The sequence below is a fragment of the Bombus affinis genome, chromosome 16, assembly GCF_024516045.1.
Source record: "Bombus affinis isolate iyBomAffi1 chromosome 16, iyBomAffi1.2, whole genome shotgun sequence".
Classification (NCBI taxonomy): Eukaryota; Metazoa; Arthropoda; class Insecta; order Hymenoptera; family Apidae; genus Bombus; species Bombus affinis.
Window position 1 is genome coordinate 7393282 of NC_066359.1, and position 13533 is coordinate 7406814.

At 35.6% G+C, this 13533-nt stretch overlaps 1 protein-coding gene across 4 annotated transcripts in view; it reads left to right on the forward strand.

Moving 5' to 3' along the window:
• LOC126925340 (cAMP-specific 3',5'-cyclic phosphodiesterase-like) overlaps positions 1-13533 on the forward strand; it is a 120602-nt gene that overhangs the window by 18254 nt on the left and 88815 nt on the right. The window contains exon 1 of one of the 4 annotated variants that reach the window (XM_050740767.1): positions 5211-5784. The exons of the other annotated variants lie outside the window; for them this stretch is intronic. The gene's annotated coding sequence lies outside the window, so the exon portion shown is untranslated. Of the gene's footprint in view, positions 1-5210; positions 5785-13533 lie in introns of those variants that run through there. 4 annotated transcript variants of the gene reach the window in all.

Below are 13533 nucleotides of genomic sequence, written 5' to 3' on the forward strand. Positions count from 1 at the left end.
CGTCTGTGTGTCTGGTTTCAATGAGCCTCGAAAGTACAGACTGCATCATTGTTCTCCAGTGACGTCAATCGGAACGTGAAACGTTTTCTTGTAATATTACTCGATTCTTAAGGCAAGCTTAGATGTGTCGAAAAACGAAGAGACGTACGATTTTTAAGGAAACGAAGATTTTTAGACACTTTTTTACTTTACTTTATTAGCATTTTATTATGTAGAACATAGTGGTAATTTTATGTTTTATTATATGGGATTTAGGTAACGTGAGTAATTTTGGGCAAATATAAATTTTAATTTTTGCTTCAGCGCATGGGTTATGGTTATAAACTAGAGTTTCAGACTATAGCCATAGGGTGGTTATATTCTGCTATATAGAATTTTTGTTTTATAATTACAGTAATTTTAGATCTAGGTTGTAGTAATATTGTTACATTCTGTTATATAAAATCTACACTTTGATTTTGCATACAATATGACCAACAGAAGTAACTTGTTCTTATATTAAAGATCGTATTTGTCTAAAATTCGAAGAAATTTAACGGTTGAATGAAAATTGCAACTTTACAAAATTTATCTAAGAAAAACAGTAACAGTAGAAAATAAAATCTTAGTTGCTTCTTACAAAACGAAAAATTCTATTTTACTTTTCTAAATAAAATAAACCAACATTTATCAAAGAAAGAGCAATGAAACGAGATTTCCTTGAACTCGTAACACAGGCAAAAAATCTAGTTGGACAGAAAACTAATGAAAACTAGTTTCATAAAGGGAAATAAGAATCGCTAAGCGAGAAGATGTAGAACTCTGATCCTACTTTTCGCGAACAACGACGAATGTAGCGGACCGTGGACCGTTGTGAGATCTCTATTCAAGGGAATTGCCACCAATCTTCATTGATGCATTTAAGTTTATGGCTCGTGCCAATTCGTGTCAACTGGCCTGACAACGCGTGGGACGTAAATTACACCTTGTCACTTCTTACAGGAAATTCTTTCGACGTCGATGCCACGAATCTTTTTGCCACGAATTTTCGTTGCTCGAGGAAAGCTTCGCTTTTTGGTTTATCAGAGATAGCTTCGCGATCGTTCGAACAAACATGCTCCTCGATATTGTAACAATAAAGCTGATTTATTGCCTGGATTCTTCTCTTTCATGGTGTCGCTTCTATCCACTTTTTTCTATTACGAATTGTTTCGCAAACGAGTAATTCATCTCTCCGATTGATACATCGTGGAAAACTCGTGACACGGTTCATCCCAAAAATTTCTCCCTTCCGTCTGAGAATATTATTCCCTATAAATTTGAAATTTGTATTATTTTCAGGAATTTTGATCGTCAGCTTTGACTGACGATTTGTTTGCAAATTTTCTATACTTCGTATCCCCAGGTTTAAACGATCATTTCTGTGTAATATAATTTAGACAATTCTTTATTAATATGTCAGAAGGAAATTTTAAATAGTATGCTTGTCGTTTCATTATGTGAGAATGGAATTTAATCAACTTTCGCGTCGCTTGTATTTTGAGCTCAGCTTATTTATAATTTATGTAGAATTTCTATTGCTATTTTGGGAAATTATTTATCGTACGTTCGATATCAGCAAATTTTCAATCATATCTTTGTTGTATAGATATTATACCTATCTTTACTCATCGAAAGCTGTACTTTGCAAATTTTCCACAACTTCCATATCTTTTTCAAGCATCTGATAATTTCTGCACGTAATAATCTAAGAAATTCTTATTTCCGCAAATTTTCCACACTCGGAGTATTAATTCTCGAAAAATGTCTTGCAGCTCTCTGCTTCCGAATCCTCGGAGGAGCTTAAAAGTAAGCGTTTCATGAATTCGCAAATCCTCCCTTCTCCTTAAACTTCCTCCCACTCCTTTGTTTTCCCCATAAACTTCCTGTATTCCCGACAGGATCCTCGATCCACTTATTTCGAAACGATCCCAGTCATTAGTCCTGCTTTTATTCCGCTTCTCGCTTCGAAAGTACAAACTTGGAAGTTGGTTCATTTGTAGGACGCCGTGAGACGACCAAACGAATGGCCGCCCATAAGAAACTCGCCCCATAAGAATATCTCGCCGGTGTCTCTTCGCGAGACAACCGAGCCTCTGCTGTTGTATTTTACGTCCGGTTCTCGGGTTTACAGCAAATGAAACGCGAAAAAGTTGCTCGTTAAGCCGGACTCGTTCTAAGAATATCCGTTTGAATTAAATGGACGCGCGACGACGCGAACAATTTTAATTTCATGTGGAAGTAGCACCATCGCACGAAAATTTCCCTTCTCTAATTCTGACGCTCTATCAGAAATATAGAAAATTGTTTTTCGACGTTCAAATTATTATCCGATACCTGTGCGTTCGTGTAGCTTGCAATTCAAGTCACAGAGTTGCTTTTATCGAAGAATTTGCCCGCATTCTCACGAGCGGCCAATTTATCGATACGATGAATTTGCCATCGTATGTTTCTGTGTTCGTTTATTCAAAACAGGTTGTGTAAATGAAATTTGAAAATCGTGCCTTGTTTCCCAAATTTCCTAAGCGTAATACGTTTTTCTCGAGCGAATGTTCAATTTGCTTCATCCATGGGGATATTTAAAATAAACGCGGAACATATCGGAAGGTAAAATCGTAAAAGTATCGACAGAAATTAAAATCACCAAACAATGTCACATTTTCCGATACAATTTCCTCTTCGTCGAACTACGTAGCTTGGAGCATGCAAGTTGGAGAAGCAAGCGAAGTACGAAAATAAAATAATAACGCTAATAGCATCGATCGTGTAATTCGATGGCAAACAATTTGTTTTTAGGATCAATATTTAAAACGTGACTTTATTAACACAGTATCAACACAGAACGTAGGAGGAAAATGCATGTGGTAAAACGAACTCAGCTAAAAACAAGATAAATAACCGAGACACATGATTGTATATGAAAAAGTAGGAAATTAAATTTGCTATGGAAATTAAATTTGCTAGCAAGTGAAACATGTAAAAACGTCGCATCGAAGTTAATGTAAACGAACGATGGACAAGTAAACTGGATATCGAGCAAATAAAGCGATTTAAATTCGTCGCGTGAAAAAATGTGTATCATTTGCATTTAAACAACTCGCTTATCTATTGTTTATCGTCACGATAGTGTTTAAATATAATCGACAAACTAGATTCTTATCGCTGCTACATGCATGATTAGATAGTTCACAATCTACTTTTAATCTCAATCCTATTGGCCAATATTTATATAACAAATAGTAAAAATTAAATAATACAGAGCCGACCATTTTTCCATTCACGAAGATATAAATAAAATTTCTGGCTTCTGATACAGACGGATGGAATTTTGTCAAACGTAGGAATTTTTTAAAAATTATTAGCCATCGATAAGATGAAACAAACGAGTTCAAAAATTTGTACAGAGAGAAAGAAATTGTACGATCTACGATCAGTGAATGCTTTCATAACGAATAAATAGAATTATCGATTATTTATATTAATATCATCGTTTTAATTAATATTTCTTCTCTCTTGATCTTTCTTCAGAACGTAAAAATTCGCTAAAAGTTAGCAATTTCCAACAAAATCCAATAAGCCGAAACCCAATTATAAAGTTATTATAAAACCCAATAATTCCGCATTAACAGAAAAAAGTGCGTGAATCACAGTGTACGTTTTCTGATTGAATAAATAAAGTGACCGTTCAATCCAATTCGTTAACGTACACAATGCATGTTTTAATTAAAAATTGTATCGTTTCTTCGTGTCGCTTTAAAATCGTTTTAATAAACACGATAATTCGTTTGAACGCATAGATCATCAACGAAATCTAATAAAAAGATAATTCGAATTTTTGGTGACAATAAAGTCATATAGAATATGCGAATATTGCAATGGATATGGTTTTGCGTTTGCACCGGTACACTGCGAAAGACATTTTGTCCCTGTTGTGGCGTATTTTTGGAAAATATGTCAGCGTTTAAAAAATGATAAAAATGAAGAATAACAGGTTAATGTGGAGGAAAATATGAAAATGTAGTTCTTCGAACACTTTGAATTATATGGAAAATAAATGTAGAAATGAATTCACGATCCGATAACTGTATCATATCGACATGGTATGATACATTGGTCCTTAGCACGTCGAGGGCAACGGTGATCATCGATGAGCCACGTCATTAAATTTTTTAGACAGATTAAAATAAGATAAATCCCATGGACTAAGAAATTGTCTACGATTTACTTGTTTAGATAACAATGAACGCCGCACAAAGGCAATATAATATTTTGCAGAAGTTAAAAGTTGAATTCTACTGTGTATTAAAAAAAAGAATACTCGATATTAGCATCAAATATTCGAACGTCGGGCTGAAAAGTTTTCTGTAACGCGAATGACTCAGATAACATTGTCAGAAAAATGTGCGCAAATGCACAAAGCAATATATTTTTTCAAAGGTCATAGTGTAGTATATTGAAAAGAATAATGATTATTTAGTAGCAAATATCTAAATTTTAAACTAAAGGATTTTTCTATAATGTGAATGACTTAGATAAGATAACATTGTCGTAACATTGTAAAATAGAAGTGCGCAAATGTAATATGTCGCGCAAGTTAAATGTTATGATGTAGTATGCTTGAAAAAAATTATGATTATTAGTATGACATATTGGAATATCGGACTAGAGAATTTTCTCCAACGTCAATCATTTAAATAACATTATCGTAATATCGTTAGAAAAAAGTGCGCATGTATAACGTAATATTTTACGAACGTTAAATATTACGATGTAGTGTATTTAAAATAAATATTGAATATTCTAATTTTGGGCTAAAAACGTTCTACAATATCAATGGCTTAGATAACATTATCAGAACATTATGAGAAAAAGAAGAGCGCAGATGTAATATTTTATAAAAATGAAGTATTACAGCATAGCGTGTTTCGATCTATTGCGGTAGCCGAGGAAAAATCTATAAAATTCGCCTGGCAATCAACCTGTTAATATTATAAAACGACTCGTAGTATGGGCTAGCTACCTAAAACCTTCTGCTGCCCGCTTATCAGCGGTCTACGACAAAAAAGAAAACTATGGCAATATGTACAATATTTGCCGGAGCGTAGTCGCATCACGCAGGTACACGCTGACTGGATCAGCGTATAAGCAACAGCTCGAGGCATGGCTGCCGTCAGTTCACAGTCGGCACGCGACCAAAGAGGATCGTTGCTGACGATTATGCGCGAGTGATGTGTCCTTGGTGCAGGACACGCGCCAGGATCACAGAAATTGCCTGTTTGTAATCTGAAATTGAATAACCGTGTCAGTTAACTGGAGATACGCGTAACAGTCGGGTCGAAAGGCTGTTGTGTGTTTGAAACAGACGTAGAAAATTCGTGAAAGTTAAGATTGTTTGAACGTGTGTCGAATTCTGCTATAATTTCGCCTTTTCAAATATTCCCACGGTTCTTGTGATTTGATAGCAAAGTTTCAGTGCGTTTGAAGTGGCTTGGTGACGGTTTGGAGGAGTTTGTAATCTCAGATACGATAATCGTGTCAGTTCAGTGCTTCAAACGCACGTAGAATATTCGCGACAGTTAAAATTCTTTCAGCGTGCGTCAAACTTTCCTATCTTTCCGCTTTTTAGATTCTCGCAGCTCCAGACGTTTCATCGTGTCTCTGGTTTTCATGGAGTTTCAGTGCGTTTGAAGTGATTCGAAGAAGACCGGCGAAGATTTGGAATAGATTGACGAATAAGGGGATTAGAGTTTCTTTCACGGGTTCGAGGTATTGTAGAGTTTAGATTCAAGGTTTTCAAACGCCCTTCCGAATTTTCGTTTCTAGCTCTTAGTCATGGTTGAGTTAAAGCTTCGAGGAGTTTATGGTATTTGAAAGAAGGTTTCGAGGCTCTTGTTTGAAAAAGTATCGAATTTGCGGATATTTTTATGATTCGAATATACCACAATTTATAAAAATGTAATGCGTCGTAGAAGTTGGAAAATCGAAAGTTTTATACTTTCTTATTCTATACTCTTATATCGTTTAACGAGCATAATTGGATATTTTACTCCAGCCGGTACTCGGATACGATGATTTAAAATCGATCTTGAAAGTGGAAACTGCAATTCGAACATCCCAATGGGTCCAATTTGAAACGTTATGCCAATTTCGTAGAAAACTCTAAATCATCAGTCTCGAATAAAATACCTTTACCTCAAATAAAAATTCAACGATATTTTCGATAAATCTCTGCTATCAGGTATTTTAGAAAATATTTTCCAAGATTTCTAGGTTTCCCGGAACTAATAACGACTGATTCGAAAGTTTCCTCTGGTTTTCGATGATTGGCAGTCTCTTGAATCGACAACTACGATTTAAACAGAGATTAGGACAGAGAAAATGACGAATAAATATTTTTGTTCCGTGTTTCAATCACACGTCGGTCACAACACGTTGTTGTGTGATGATCTTACGAGGCTAGGAAGATAGCGAAGACACTACAAACTGTAGCAAAAACCGGTTGAACGTTCTGAAAATTGGAACAAATAATCTTTCTGCTGCTTAGTCATGGCTTCATTTAAAGTTGATAAATATTCTTTTTTTAAATTAAAGTACTCTTTAACGGAAAAATCGTTGCTTGAAAAATCATTATGTATTCGTTCTTTGTCTTATTTTAATTTCATTCTTTTCTATTTTAAAATAATCGTGTTTTAGAAACTTTATAAAGATTCCATGAAACTAAAATTATTCCTACTTTTTGAACTTATAGCTTTAATAACTTGAAACTTATATAGCCTTGATAAATTCTCCACTTATTTTTATTCTTGTTACTTGCAAATATCTTCAACGTCGTCTGCTTCAATGAAGCTGCAAATACGTCTTAATTAAACACCACTTAACCAAACGATAAAAAGCCATGGACGTGATATTCATCCTGAAAGGAGCAAAAATGGTCGTTAAAAAATTCGACGCTGATTCGATAGAGATCCGGCAGTAGAAATTTACAGTCTCTCGTGAAAGCGGTGTTTCCTCGTTATCAGGAGGCTTGTGTCGATAGATGTTCGTATCTATGCAAACATTCGTCACTGATCGAAGCATATGAAACCCGGAACGTATCGGTGTCGCGATTATCGATCAGGTTTCTCATGTAATTTCCGATCGTGGCGCGTGTCTACACACCAGCCAATTTGTTTCTCACAATTATTTCGTTCTCATCGACAGGAAAATAGTTACAGCTCCGTTTCCCTCGATCGAATAATCGACGAACAGATTTTAGAGACATAATTTCGTCGTTGATTCAACTTATTTTATTTAAGAAGACGATACAAATCAAATTTTGGACCAACAGGCAAATTGTTATTCGGCATAGTTTAGTCAGTTTCCATTCGTACAACCATCTCTTCGCTTGAAACTATGTCTTCGTTGATTGAACGTTTTCAATTTCTTTAATTCGTGGGCAAAAATAAAAATTAAGTTAACATAGTATACGCATTAACAGATTTATTTTAATTTTCCAAAATACTACATAAAACAATTTCAATTTTCAATTTCAAATTTCAAATTTCAAGACAGATTTTTAGAAAATTGTTGAACAGTCTCTGAGACAGTTCATCCAGGAAATTATTATTTTTAATTTATTTACAGAATTCTTCGTAGAGTTGATTTTTGATAGTCGAAGATTTAAATATATTTTTCAATGCGATACGATGTTTAGTTATTATTGATAATTTATTGTTACATCGATGAACATGTAGATGATTTCTTGATTGGATCGGACACAGTACCAATTATCTACCGACAGGCTTTGTTCCCTGATAATTATTCGAAAATCAACCTGGACAGTGATTAATCGACGTTTGATTAAAGGGCAAAATTAGATCTCCGAGGATTATTCTCGTGTAATACTCTTAGAAACCTCTTCCACGAATAGAAACAAATAATTAAACGCGATTCTGATTGAAATAAAATTCCATCCATTCCCTCCACCTCTCCGCATTGGCGTTGGTGTATCTCATTTGAGGTGTTACCGTATAAATTGGGTATTTCATTTAGCGTGGTAACGTTTCTGTCGAGAAAACACTGTGTAAATTGGATTTTATGAGGGGTAGATGCAGCACGTTTCGTAAGTGGGAAATATTTTTCGAATGGATTGGAAAGTTTATGGAAGACGTGACGTGGATGTAAATTGACAGAACGCGATGTAATATTTTTGTTAAGTTTCTAACGACGATTTATCGTAGGATTTTGTAGAAAAGATTGTAAGCTAAATATGTCAGTGGTATTTAAACATTAGAGTCTTAACAATTTTGAAAAAAATGAAAAAGTTTAGGTATATTTCAGGTTATTCGTTTAGAAATGAATCACATAATTTGGTCACATTATTCGGTCTATTTAAAAATCAAGTCTCTGCTCGACTTTGCTCTCGATAGAAAGCCAATCTTCTACCATAAACATTTTGATTCGAGAACGAAACTAAAAATTCCAAAACGGAGCTATAATTGAAGAGTAATCCGATCTTTCGTTTTCCTGAAAGTTCCCGAAAAAGAAACAGCGTTAAATTTCTGCTGCGAAATTTATACCTGATATCAACGCTGAACCAGAATCCAATTCTTTATCTGAAATTAACGATATCGACATAGAGAAATAATGCAATTTTTCGCGTTTCTCGGTGGAAACTGGCGTTAAATCTTCCGGAAAAATTTATAGCATTAAACATCGCAGAATATCCTCGAATTTATAATGTCTCTGGTTTCTCCATCGCCATTAAAATCGCCGCGAAAAATAAACGTAAAGTGGAAAAGTAGAACGAAAGAACCGAAACTAATCGTTGGCAAAAATTTCCAAAAACCCACGCAGAGAAGAGGATGATTTGTACTCACGGACCATTGAAAGACGGTTAAAAGCGCCATGACTCGCTCCAAGTCTCTCATTTCCCCTTGCTAACAGCTTCAAACGCGAACTTATCGAGAGCAAAGGTGGATGAGTTGCCGCGATGTCGACGCGTAAAACGAGGATTTCCATGGAAATGGAAAAAGTTCCAGGTGGCTTGAACTCTGGGTGTTTAAATTTGGAACGTCTTCATGGGAGGTCGTGGCAGATTAACTGTGAACCGTTGATGGATAAACGGGTATCCCGTTGGGATATGAAACATGCCGCATTAAAATTAGAAAGTCTGTTTCATTGGCCATCGTAAGTTATAAGATATATGGTTATATGACTTAGTTCTGCACGGTCTATGAATAACTTCTTTAGGCGGCGTCGGTGTACCGCAAGTTTTAATACGTTTCACAGGGCCTAACAATTTTTCTGCGTAGAAATATCTCGCAGAATATGCATTTTTATGGATACTTATTAAAATTAGCATCTTTTTTTTTTTTTTTTTTTTTGATAAATATATCTTTAGATTCTTCTTATACGTAGGATTTAACGTCGCTTCAACTGCAACGTAACAGCTGCTTATTGTCAGCGTCGACAATGTGAGCAGCGAGAGTACTACAACTTAGATTTTCCTAAATAGCGAGACGTCTTTCAGCGCGGAAGAAACGCTTGATATTTGATCTTTATCGCAGAGATTTTCGTTCAAAGATTCTTTGATCTGGTATTTGTTGCCAGAGTAATTGTATTTCTAGCAATGTGGAAGGATGTGTTTGACAATAATTTGACAAACGCAGGTTTCGCAGTTTGCTGGGTTAGATCTTGAGATTGGATATACATGTGCGAGTTTTTCTGGGAAACCTGTGACCAATTCCAAGTCTGTTTGATACAACTTGGTCGTCGACGATCGATGTTCTTCGTAACTAGGTTCTGGTAACTTGTTAGAAAATTGTTCGTTGATTTCCAGCGCGTATGAAACGTACTTTGTCGTAAAGTGTGTTTTGTTTTTCGCGAAAGAAATTTTTCCGCCGCGTGTTTCTAAGCTTTGGTTCATGGAAAACATCTTGCATCGGAAAATTTTCAGTTTCGCGCAAACCTTTGCATATTGTTCATACATATGGAAATGGGAAAATAAGAGAACTTTCCTCCAATTTATTTAACTTTAAATGTAAATGTGAAAAGTTGTTAGTACAACCTTAATATTGGAAAAGAGAGACGTCTAAAAATAGGAGAGTAATAAACGAATCTGCAAAGTATGTCAATTTTAGCTTTTCAATGCGAAAGTCTTCTACCGATATCGCGAAAAAAGAAACATCAATATTCGATTAAACTCCGATCCAGCTTACCAACCGGGCCGACCACAAAGGTAGTAAAATGTAATAAAATGATTAAAAAATCCCAGAAATACTCCGAGGGGATGGTTTAATGCAGAAAGGACCCACTCATAATGAAAAAGGGACGAAATCGAATTTCCCGAATATCTTCCCACGAATTATTCTCGCGTTACCGTTCGCTAACTCTCTATTAAACCAATATATTTCATTTGCGATATCTTTCAGTCAATCCATGTTACCAAATCCTATTTTATAATATCGTAGTTGCTCGATGATGTTCCAGCGCATTATTTGTTAATAACCGTGGTGCAGGTAGTAAAATAGTAGAAAGAAAATTCTTATTTCGAAAGCCAACGAATGCTTATACAGCTTGGATCGCGCAATCGTTTCGGGTTGTAATTCCGTTACCAGCGTAGTTGCAGAAGAATGTCAAAAGAGAAAGACGAATGGTCCAAAAAATAATACATTTTTTAAAAACTGCAATGACGCTTGTGCAATCTACGATTGCATTATTTCCAGAAATTGAAATGTACACTTTTTTGTACAGACAGATGTCTGCCGTCACTCTACGTGGAAAATCATCGCGGTGAAGTGGTGAAAAAATAATTGGTTACGGAGATATTTAAAAAAGCACGTCCTTGTCGAAGAAACAATCGCGTGGTCCATGCTGTATAGTCGTCGGATATCAATGTCAAGCTTATATCTGAGTTTGATTTATTTACAGAGAGACGACTTGTTTCTGGGTTAGTCTAGGGAAGGTAATTGAAAGTTGGTAATAGTTTCACTTGAAAAGGAACGAGATATTTGCTTTTCTTTTTTAAGCTACAGGAAGCTTATGTTTTTGCTTCAAACTGATGTTAGATTCGAGTTTGAAAATTGTAACCCGACCAATTTTCTTAATTTTAACCAAACGATAAACATATTTCGGAAGGATCACGTTTGGTATAAACGAAATACATCAAAGATCGCATAAATTTGACACAAAGTAGCTGCTCTACGCTTTGAAAATTCTTTCTTGGAGAACGAATATTCCCTCGGGAAGCGGTTTGTCCCTCGATGAAAACCGGCAGTATGATATTTACGCGCGGCAGCGCCTTGAAACTCACGACGAGCTCTTTTTTATAGTCCACGGGAGTTACCGAAACCGTGACATGAAAGATGCATATACGTTTCGCAGTTTCCCTTTGGCCCTTTTTTCTTTCGCCATTTGTAACAGTCTTTCTACGAATTTTACGTTGCGTGAAATATTTCACAGAGTATGCGAGCGAGCGTCGCTTGGGAATTACAAGAAGAGAACGCCTCTTGCCTACCTATATTTCCTCTTTCCACGTTTCCAATTTCTCTGATCGAATTTCGCGCGCTAACAGCGCGCGTTGATACCGACCTATGGACTGCGCACCTTTGTGCAAACTTGATATCGAGGGCTTTGGTAAAAATTGATAATTAATAACTTGTAATTGAGATTGGTAGGTTAGTTGGAAGCCGATACGAAGATTACGACGAGGAGAGAAATATATTTTAGGGGAAATTCGGCCTCGAAACTTAATACCGAAAACAAATTTGATTCTATGAAAGTCGATGATGGCTGGTAGCTAAGATTGGCTGTTGCGCCGATCAAAAATTACATAGTACGATGGTTCTTTAGGGAAGAAGTATATTTTCGTATTGCGTATTGACAGAAATTAGGAGAAATTGGATTTTCGATAGTCGCAGTTACACATTTAAACAAATATTGGTTTCATAAAGAACACTTGGATGCTTTCAGTATCTGCGAAAACAGGCAACGTTTGGTAGTTGCAGCGTTAAATTCCTCTGTTTTAAAACATACAGCGGCGGCCAATTTTAGAAAATTGACTTATTCGAGAAAAACGATTAGACGCGTTCAGAATTTATTCTGCTGTTATATCCATTAGAAAGTTCATTAGAGAGAAATATAAATTTTAAACCTCCTTCTGTCCGTCACTCTACTTTTCCTTGTTTTTCGCGTCTTTATCAAAATACATAAATCAACGAGCGACACATTTAGAGCTGCAATTATTGGTGACATCATTCCTCCGACATTGTTTTCTTCTACTTTACGATACCGCGCGTTATCACACTCGTTAATTAAATATCCGAACAATTGTTTTCGTCTATACTTCCATATTGAAATTACGTCTCGGCGTTTGGCTTTATTTTCAATCGGAATCTACCATTCTGCTTACGTAAAAGAGAGGAACGATTTTGAAGTTTTGGAAAATTTGATAAATGACACATCCTCTCGGTTGAAGAAACAAGAGGCCGTAGGATTTTTCTTCTTCTACCTCGTCTAACAACTTGTTGTTCCCTTTATTTTTGCCACGCGCGCGATTTGAATTTAAAATTGGTGAAATATTTCTCCCTTGCCTGGTGTTTTGGATTACTCTACCTTTTTCCACGGAATTTATCAACTTCCCGTCTTTCAATGAGATTCCTTTGTCGAGGAGTAAATTTTGATAAGCTTGATATATGCCTATAGTCTCCTCATGAAAGAGATTTTAATTCGTGATACGAGAAAAATAAATTCTATGCGATATTTTTACTTTGCCATGAGATTCTACGGTCAAAATACATTTTTCTGTTCAAAACATTTCATAGCGTTCGAAAATACGGAATGCATCGTGGATATATAAGTGGCGTATTTTAAAAGAAATATATTTATGATAATGGCTGTTTGATTTATTCTCGATCCGAAAGAATTCGTTCAGTTTGAAGGTAAAATAAAAGATGTATATAGTTTTACATTAAAAAAAATAAATACCAAATATTTACTTAAAACGTTAGAAGCCTTCTTGATTGTCGAAAGATGAAAATGTAAAAATTTGTGGGGCACCACAGTGTCGATAACATTAAATAAACGAATTGATAGAATACTATGAAAATAGTAGAATAAAAAGTATCGATATCGTAAATATACGAATGGCGTAATTAGAAAAGAAAGTATGGAGGCTTTACTGGAATAAAAAAATGGGAAAAACAAGTCCATAGAATGAAATTGATTTGTCTATTTTTCTATCCACCCCTATTCTCTCATGCAAACGTTGGAAGTCATTAAACGAGCAAACAGTCGTATGAAAAAAAATTCCGTTTCAAGTGTTCCCTATAGACGCTAGGCGATATAAAATCGTTCGTGGACAAACGTATAGGCGTCGTAATATCTTTTTACGACTGTTCGATAAATCGAAATCGACGTCCAGCGAATTTTCGTCGCACGGTTATACCAGAAGGGACGAAGCAATTTCGCGTTGAACGTGTATCGTTCGATTAGCTTCGTTTTCTGTTTCTGTCTCGCTCCCGACTTCCGTGACAC